The sequence below is a fragment of the Rissa tridactyla genome, chromosome 6 (genome assembly GCF_028500815.1).
Source record: "Rissa tridactyla isolate bRisTri1 chromosome 6, bRisTri1.patW.cur.20221130, whole genome shotgun sequence".
Classification (NCBI taxonomy): Eukaryota; Metazoa; Chordata; class Aves; order Charadriiformes; family Laridae; genus Rissa; species Rissa tridactyla.
Window position 1 is genome coordinate 13,625,721 of NC_071471.1, and position 10,160 is coordinate 13,635,880.

The window sequence follows — 10,160 nt, forward strand, 5'->3', positions numbered from 1 at the left end:
AAAGCTGACTGTCGTGCACCAGTTCCTCATGCAGTAAGGGCTTTCTTCTCACTGATTGCGAATTGGGATTGCTCTTTTGTTTGGAGTTTAGAAGCTGAAAAGCGAGCCCTAATTCCATCCTGCTACAAGCTTTGTGCTGTGCCTGAGGACAATGGGTCATTGCATACCACCCTTTGCTTAAAGGTAAGCTCACATGAAAGCGGGTTCGTCAGCTCAGGACCCAATTAGAAAGGACAAATGCTTCCATAACAATCTTTGGGTCTTGTCTTGAAGGGTACAATGTTTGGGTTCTTGAGGATCAGCAGGCAGAGGGTTGAGCCAGGGTCTCCTCAAGGCCAGGACTGTGCTTGGGAACAGGAGGCATCTGCCCACCCAGTGCTTGGTTCTTGCACGTGACCTTCCACTTCATATTTGCAGACGTTGCCCTTGGTCTTTCTTCTCCTCCAAGGGCTGAACACAAGTTGAAGAGGATGACTGATAGACACTAAATTCATTATATCCTGCAGCATTTAGGAAAGGACAGAGAGCATAACTCCAGTCTTCTAAATATCTGGCTTTTAAGCTACTGCTGGTTTGGCCCAACCTTAGTTTCTGGCCCCTGAGAAACGCTGTTAGCAAAGATGGTGAAGAGGACTGAATCAAAGGTGGAGATGTCCAAGGGTTGAGGGCAGAACCCGAGCTTTTTGGTGCGCCTCGAGCCCATATCCTGCTGGGATCCCACAACCAGCGGCAAGGAGAGAATGTGCCACATCAAAGTTGGCTCTGGCTGGGCTTCACATTGTGTCTCCAGAGCAGCGGAGAAGCGACAGGCTTCCACGGGCGCATCCCCTCACTCTTTCTCTTCTGAATCCTTTATTTTTTCCCCCTTTCTCATTCTGTCTTTGCTTGCATTTCAAGGTTAAAAAAAGTCAGGATACAATAGTAAATATGTAAGATTAGCTCCTAAAATATGTTAGCAAGTGAAAGCTAAAGAAAGCCAAATGAATTTAAAAAAGGCTTTCTTGAAGCTTAGAACAGAGACAGTTCTTTTGATCCTTTATCACACAATAACAAAAAAAGCACCAAGCGAGATACATATATATAATATACATATGATATATATATTTATATACGCCATGTGCGCGGGTATGCATGTGTGTGTGGGTGTGTGTGTGTGTGCGTGTGTGTGTATGTGTGTATTTTAATTCACATAGGCTTTCCTTTCTTTAAAATGCTGCAAGAAGCTTTTTTTTTTCTGCAGATTTCTTTTTCTTTCTTTTTTTTGATATTTCAAAGCTGGCAGTTCAGTAAATGGCTGGAACTGCCACATCTCTGTTCTTGCTAAAGAAATCAATGCTAATCCTATTACTGGCAGTTATCACCTATCCCAGAAACCGCGGCTAAAAGAAAAAAAAACCACTGAGATGTCAAAGTAGGAAAAAAGCATGGGGGAGGGGGAGAAAGCGCCCTTCATTCACTTTCAAACAGTGATTGTTTTCTTATTTTTGATCATTTTTTCCTGTTAAGAGAGAAACTAAACCACAAAAAAAAAAAAAAAGGATAAAAAAAACAAAAAAAAACCCAAAAAAAACCAAAAAACCCAAAAAACCCAAATCCATGCTCAAATAACATTAAGGGCCTGATTTAAAGCTACGCACCCGCACGTAAAGCCAGGCAGCGCTGAGAGACACGGCGCCGAGATGGGGAGTGGGGTTCCAAGGCTCGAGACGACAGCACCCCGCGTCCCCGTTTCCCCTGCCCTGGCGGCTGCCAGCACTGCGGGGCCAGGGGCATTGCTCAGGGGTATTGCTGTCAAAGCAGGAGGAGGCGGGGGATGTCAGCCTCTTTTTGGGGGTGCTTGCCATGCAGGGAGCCCTCCAAAGCACCCAGCTAGGTATTGGCACCAGGCGGGGAATTTCTTGGTGTTGCCTTTGGCTGGTTTGATGTGGTGGCTCTGCTTGGGGCAGGCAGCTGTGGATACAGCCAGGCTCCCCTTGCTTGCTCCAGATGTGATCCGATGCCCCGTTCCCCAGCATGGAGCAATTCCCTGGACACACATGGGGCTCTGTCCTTCACATCTGCAGTCAGTCTCAGGGTTGAGCATCTCAAAAGGCTTGGGTAGGTCAGTGCAGATGGTCCTTCACCACCCACTTTGGTTCCCCCAGAGTTTTTTTAACATGCCTATACCTTTGCTTCTCTTCCCACGTGCTCCTGCAACATGCTCACACTCCTTGAGCATCTTTGAGGATGATCCTTGAGGGTCATCAGCATGCTCGCACTCCTTGAGCATCTTTGAGGACGATCCTTGAGGGTCATCAGCATGCTCGCACTCCTTGAGCATCTCTGAGGATGATCCTTGAGGATCACAAACATGCTCACACTCCTTGAGCATCTTTGAGGATGATCCTTGAGGATCACCAACATGTTCACACTCTTTGAGCATCTCTGAGGATGATCCTTGAGGATCACCAACATGCACTTCTTGAGCATCCTCACGGTCCAGGTCCATCTCACCTGCCTGGGATTTCAAGGTCCCCGTTGTGATCCTGATCACAAGATGCTGAAAAGATGGAGGTCCTGAGGTCAGCTCACTCCACTGAAGGTCCTGGTTTGGCCTGGTGGGTGGCCCTGCCCAGCCCACTGGATGCTTTATGAGTTTGGGTGGTCAGACATCCCAATTGAATATGTATTACTCTAAAAGCCGAGAGCAGCAGCAGTTTTTGAACCAGTGCTTCGGGAAGAGGTACCCAGCTCCTTTCCATTAGAGCACACCATCCTCCTTGCTGCCAGAAGCAAGGAGATGTTGGTCACCAGTCTGATATGCTGAGGGCAGGCTGGTACCAGCCGCACAGCTCACAGTAACGAGCAAGGAAGTAGAGCACAAAAGAAATAAGCAGATAAGAAGAAATTAAAAAACCCAGATCAAAGGCTTGGACAAGCGGGCAGCCCGGTGATGCTCTACCTAGCCACAAGTCGATGCATTTCCCGGCACATTGGCGAGCATTTCCACAGCACGTCACTCTCACCACCTATAGCACCATCCGCATCCCTTCCAAACTTTTAAGCCAAATCCCAGTTCATTCTGGGCACTAGCTCACCGTCACTGAGACAGTGGAGGTATTTGGACCCCGATGGAGGTGTTTTTCTCCATCTTTAAACTCGGACGCAGAGTCAGGACCAATTTAGGCTTTTGAGAATATCTTGTGCAAAATTAGTTTACAAACCCTGGAGAAGGGATGGAGGAGCCACTGGATACCACGAGAGGAGGGAGCAAAACCCAGGCAGCTCATTTCTGATATTATTTGCAACCAGCAAAACCAAACAAAGAAACAAAAAGAAACAGAGGGGAGGAAGGTATCGGGCTTGCTGCTCTCTGTCCTTTGGGTGGTTTGTAACTCCTGCTCCTGTTCGTTCCCAGCCTTGTTCTCGCCCTCCCTTGCCCAGCAGACCCCACCACATCCACCTCTGATGGTCTGGCTGTGCATTTCCAGCTGCCCTCACCGCCAAACCCTGCCCACCACAGCATGGCTTCAGCAAAAGGACCAATGACCGCCTAAGCCCGAAGGAAGCCACATGGGGCAAGGGCTACGGCACGCATCCAGGCGCCCGGGCTCTCCATGGATGGGGTGGACACAGCCCAGGGTGGAGGTACCACACATGCAAGTGGGGAATGAGTGACGTATGGAAGAAAATAAAAAGGGATATTGGAGTCTCATGGGGAGAACAGCAGGCCATTGAGATGCTCAGGGGTGACAGAGGGAGAGCAGATATGCGCGGAGCTAAGGACCCCTTGGGACAGATGAGGCTGTGCGCGGTGTGTGACAATGCCGGGAATGGAGCAGCAATATCTCCATGACAGGGTGCGGCGGGGAGCAGGCAGTGGCAATGCTGGATAGCAAAGCAGAGGCAGAGGTTGGAAAGGGAAGCGTAAGGATTTCTTAGTGCAGAGAAAGGAATGTGTAAAAGCGATTCCTGCGTGCGGCTGGGGTTTCAGGGGGGACGGAGGCAGCCGCAAGGATAGGTGCTCGCCTGTTTGTGATTGGAGGTGTTGAATTTGTTGGACCATCCCAAACTAAAATTAGTCCTACTTTGACTCAAAAGCAGGGAAAAACATCATTTTGGCTCCAAATTGCTATGAGAGTCTTTCGTGGTTTCAGTACAGCTGAAGAAATTTTTAGCCAAGGCTATTCTTTGATGTGGGTGGGGAGAAAATGTTAACATTATGCCAGGGTATCATTAAAATAACTTAGGAGTATCAAAAGCTTTATGGTTTGGGGGTTTTTATAGCAGAAAGTGGTAATGGAACCAAACCCATAGCTTGCAGTGATGGAAAACACAGCCCTCGGCTCCAAATGTGAACTGACCCAGAGTCCGCATCACCGTCCCCCCAGCCCTGAGAGTCGTGCCCAGAAGAAAAGAGAAAATGAGCAGATTTTTTTTTCCTAAGAAAGGTTTATCTTTCCCCTCTGGAGGATGTGGTTGGGTGAGCCCTGTCTTACCCCCTCTCCTGGGCTTGCCCATCGGCAGGAGGGTGCGGAGAACGACATGAGGTCCTATTTCTGATGGCAGATGATGGCGGGACACAGGCAGGTGGACATCAGGAAGGTCCAGGGTATTCCCGTCCTCCAGCTCCAGCCAGATGGAGGGTGTGAAAGCAGAGACAGACCCATGAATCCACACAGTGCAGAAGAGGAGCTGGGCACCGCTATGGGTGGCTCAAGCTGCGGGGAGTGAATCCCACCCAAAGAATTCCCCTTCTTAAAAGCAGCACTTTAAGGACTTTTTTTTAACAGTGGGGCTTTTTTGGCCTTGTTTTCCATCTTTATGACGAAGGGCAGGTGCTCAGCTGAAGATCTGGCCTGGACTATTGAACGTAATCAGCTATACTACTAGAAAATGAAAGCCTGCATAATTAGAAGCATTATTCACTATTTATACGATACCAGCTCTCTCCCGGTATCAATATTTGGCAATTCTCCTCAGAACTACGTGGGTTTTATCCACTTTTGTAGTTTGATCAATAGGAAGACGGCCCTGCTGCAAGCACTGAATTTGAAAGTCATAAAGAACTTCCTAATTAGGGCTGCTAATGAGGGACAGAAAAGGAAGCCATTGTGGCCCAGCAGCTCTGCTCCCCCTTTCTGCCCAGGCCGCGCCATGCCCCCATGGGACGGAGCCGGGTTGCCCCTGGGGGACCTCAGGAGGGCTCCCACCTCAAGGGGTGCAACATGAGGGATACAGAGCTTTTAGCAAGGTGGTTGATAGAGAAACCCAAGTACCTGCTTTCCCTTACAGCATTGCATCTTTTAAAACAGGACTCCCTCGTCTGCTGGGACACCTTTTAGCTGCAAACGGCCATCTCGATGATTTGTAACCCTCGGGGAAGAAAGAGCACACGTTGCAAATTCATGCAGAGTTTCTGCTTGACAGAAGCACACGGCGAAGTTACCTGCCGGGATATTTGCTTCCAAACTCGGTCACCGTTGGTCCCACGTCCTACTGCTCCAGGGATGGGTGGTCGCTGCCTCCCTGCAACATCACCCCATGGAAGTGAGGTTCCCCCACTGCCCAACACCTTCTCATCACGCCAAGGGGTCTCCCATGGCAAAACCAGCCCCTGTTTCCCACAGGACCTCAGGGTACCCCCTCCCCGAGGCCTGTGCATGCCACAGAGCAGGGACTTTGAGGCAGCTCCCCAGGGAAATCCCCAGCCAGCGGATGGATGGGGCAATGAGAAGTCCTCTGGGGATGTGGGAATCATTGCTGGGGGAATATGAAGAACGGCTGAGGGATTTGGGTCTCTTCAGTCTGGAAAAAAGACGACTGAGGGGGGGATCTTATCAATGCTTATAAATAACTTAAAGGGTGGGTGTCAGGAGGATGGGGCCAGGCTCTTTTCAGTGGTGCCCAGGGACAGGACAAGGGGTAACAGGAACAAACTTGACCATAGGAAGTTCCACCTAAACATGAGGAGGAACTTCTTTTCTGTGAGGGTGGCAGAGCCCTGGCACAGGCTGCCCAGAGAGGTGGTGGAGTCTCCATCTCTGGAGACATTCCAAACCCGCCTGGACGCGTTCCTGTGCCACCTTCTCTGGGTGACCCTGCTCTGGCAGGGGGTTGGACTGGATGATCTCCAGAGGTCCCTTCCAACCCCTGCCATTCTGTGATTCTGTGAATAAAAGCCAATATTTTGCAAGGAAAAGGGAAGCATCTTTCCCCCCAGACTCCCAGCAAGCCATAGCTTGAACCCCAAGGGGAGGAGAGTTTGTGCTGGGCCAGCCGCCTGGTCTCAGAGCCCAACCACAACACACTTGGCCTGTACCTGGATGGTTTCATGTGTCCCACTCCAACGCCACCCCCAGTTCCTCCCCGTGCACACCTGAGCAGCAAAGCTAATGCTGGAGGAGCAGCTCCCTCCTCTCCATCCATAGCAGCGCTCCCGAGCCCCCCTCCATGCCCACCCCCTTCTTTCCCTTCCAGCCAGACTCCTGTCAAGTTGCTAATGTCTGCTGATTAAAGAAGCCTTGAATTTGAATAGTGAGCAATAAAGAGAGAGGGGGAGAGAGAGAAAGGCACACGGTCATCAGCACAGAGTGCCCTCTGGGTAGCAATCAATGGGAGCTGGGGATGTACCATTTTGCAAGGAGATGCTCCAGCTGCATGCTGCCTGCTCGCAGGACTTGGGGAGGGGGGACCATGAGAGTAATGGGAAGACATGTGGGGTGGTTAATAGATTGAAATGCCCAGAGACCTGAGAAAGTCTTGTTTTCCCACCCAGCGTTGCTGACAGGCTGTGGTCCCACCATGCTGTGATCCCACCGACGGGTCTGAGCTCTGGCTGCCGGTCCTCAGGGGCCCTGGTGGTGGGTGGGCGGCCCCTCACCCCAGCGCCAGGTCATGCTCTGCTGGCATCCTCTTCAAGGGTCAGCTCTCCTCTGCACAACCTGGGGCTCCGCAAGTGTCCTGCCAACGTGGTGCGCACAAACGACACTGCGAAAAAGAGTGGGGCAGGGGCTGAAGGATCTCCAGAATACAGTAGGGAACATGTAAACTGGGCAGTGACCAGCCATAAAAAAAGGTGCTGGGGGGGGGAACACACCTCCCCAAAATCATTATCAGGTTTCTAGTTGTGCTTACAAACACAGCGGGGAGGAGAAAGCAGCCAGTGGCAGGCACCAGAGGGGACTTCTGGGGATGCTCCCAGGTGTCTCCCCACCTTGCGAGCCACAGCCTGGATGCTACCACAGAGGTCGGACCCTGCAGCCGCCCGGGGAACTTGCTTCCCTTCCACGCCAGACACCCAACACAGGGAGTTTTTCTGAGCAAACTGCCATTTCTTTGAGATCTGGAGATGCTTTCCCTGACAGTGACAACGACAAGCTGCTAAATGGTGTCAGCAACCGTCTGTCTGAGTCCTGGTTAAAATAAACCATCATTTTAATGCCAGTGGCATTTCACCACATCATCAGCACGAGGCTGGCTCAACTCGGGGTTGGACGTGCCTTTAATTATATAAATCAAAATAAATAAAATATCACGCCCTTGGGCCCATTGCGGAGTGTGGCGCCTGATAGGAAAGCACTTAAAGGCAGAGTGGTTTTGGGAAAAGGCAGCTCGCTGTGCCGCGGAGGGGAGGAAGGAAAAGCGATGCTGAAAGATCAAACCCATGCATGGAAGTCTGAAGGAGATCAGGAGCTGCCGACACAGCCCATAGCCAGGAAAGAAATTTCCCCAGCTCAGAAAAAAAAAAAAAAACAACCACAAGCAAAGAGTTGGGAAATGGGGCTGCGCAGGGCAGGTGCGGCTGCAAAACACCCGGCAGCTGCCCGTGACGGGGACAGGGATGGAAATGTCCACGCACCTGCATGGGGCTGGCAGGGAAAATCGCTTACCTGGAAATTAAAACAAAAACAAAAAAAAAAGGGGTTTTTTTTTCAGTCTCTTGAACTGCTTGCTTCAATTCTGCAGCCTCATCCTCAGGGCTGGGTTTGCACCACCGCAGCAGCAGGAGTTGTCTGATTGCTTTGGTAACGCAGGGCTGGCTGGTTTTCAGTCATTTTACACCTAATTCATCCAAACCACAGGAAAAATTGTTCTTGCGCTGGTCACCCCAGTGCCCAGCTGAAAACTGGAGCTGCTGGGGGAACGTCTCACTGAAACATGGCTGCTTTGGCTTCTTGCTATTGCTGGCAAACGTTAATTTATTCAAATCAAAATCTCCCAGTCTAGAAGAAGGTAGAGGAAGAGGTTGTAACTGTATACGCTGTTTCTCTAAGCTATTTTTTTTGACCGCATGGTCTTCTGGCACGGCCCTGCAGAGCCTCGTGAATCTTCTTTAAAAGCCAACATGACCATGCGGTACTGACTGAAAAAAAAAGAATTTTAAAAATTTGAATCTCATTTTTTCTTTTCACTTCAGAAAAACGAAGGAAGTCACAACAGAAATTAACCCTTTCAGAATTACCTGGGTGAAATATTTCGCCTTTTTTGAAGGCGGTAAGCGGCTTACTGAAGCCACCAGCTAATTCTTCAACTCCTCGAGACCTTGAGCGAAGGCTGGATGTGCTTCTGGGAGATACGCATTAGATCCGCTGCAAACTGTTGCCCCAGAACTGGGGGGGCGTCACTGGGGCAGAATGGTGGTGACAGGGACCGCCCCATCGGGTGGCCACCAAGGTTTTGTCGGGCTGTGACACCTACGGGCCTACAAGCAGGTGAAAGGTTCATCAGCCAGCGCATAATTACCTTACCTCTGATCTTAATTTCGAATATTTCTCCATGAAATGCTGTCCGTTTACCTTTCCACTCCTAAAAATTTCATATCAGAAAATGGCACAATGTCATATTTATACTAATTGGATATTCTGGGTTTACTGCTTGCTGCATTGGCGGGAGGGTTAGAAACCACAAAATACAAAATATAAAATACATGCTTGTGCACAGTGTATAATTTAATGCATGAAATACACAAGATCTTCCAGCATAGAGTGTTTTAAACAACAGCATTTTAGCCTCTAAAGCACAGCGGCAAGGGAAATGTTTTCCATGCTCAGTTTCTCTGCTATTGGAACATTTGTTTTTTATTCTGAATATTTCAGCACATCTATTTACCTGGCACTATATTTAGTACCACAGTACCAAGATGGCATATATAAAGATTCAATTGCAATTCCCATCTGATGTCCCTTCCCTCTCCTTTTTACCCCCTTTTTTATGTCCGCACTCTGAATTCAGCACAAAGTTGGTGTGTTTAATTTAAAAAGAAGTAAAACGCGCCAGGAGACGCCTCAGACCACTGCAAATCACCTACTTTATAGAGGCAGTAAAATTGTGTATCGGATTAAAAGTGATGCTGATCTGAAATTTATGATAACTTTTAATGGCATTATAATTTTTTTTCCCTGTGCGCTCCATCACTGAATCGTTTGGATGCACAGTGCAGCAAGATGAAATTTGTAAGGGAAGAACATTACATAGGCAAGAACTGAGGCGGGGGCGGGGGGAGAAAAGGCAGTGGAATAATGCAGAGCCCCTTTTTCGGCATGGGGAGGATGCTGCGCCCCACTGGTGGGTTCCCACGGCACCAAGGGGTGCACGTGCTCAGAGCCGGGGAGTGAAGCATCACCCCCAACAAAAGGCGGTTATTTAGGAGAGCACTGGGACCGAACCATACCGGGTGTCACCTGCAAAGGTCTACTGTCGCTTCTGTCCCTGGCCGGCATGAATCAAGGCTCCTTTTCCCTCTGTGAGGCAAAGACGGCAACGGAGACGTCCACCCTTTGATTAAATATCTACCCTGAGACCTCAGGGATCTCCTGCCACCTGCACAGCTCCCGAGCATCTTCTTGCACTGGTCTACAAGGCGATCTCCATCCAGGTTTTGGCTTTGATAGCAGAGATTCGTGGAGAAAGATACACCAAAAGTTCCCCATGTAAAGCTCCAGGTTTTTAAAGCCCAGCTTGATCCTGTGGTTGGTGGTAGCATGGAATCGACCCCGGGGCATTGGGATCCAAGGGGTGTGCAGACCCAGCAGGGCAGCACCCCACCTTGCACCTGAGCGATGCCCGTCAGCAAGACCCCTGCTGCCCTCCGTCACCCATTTAGAGACAGAAAAGGGGCTCTCCAAACAAGCAAGAGGATGAGATACAAGTGCCAAAGTCAATGGCAGTCCACCTGGCAT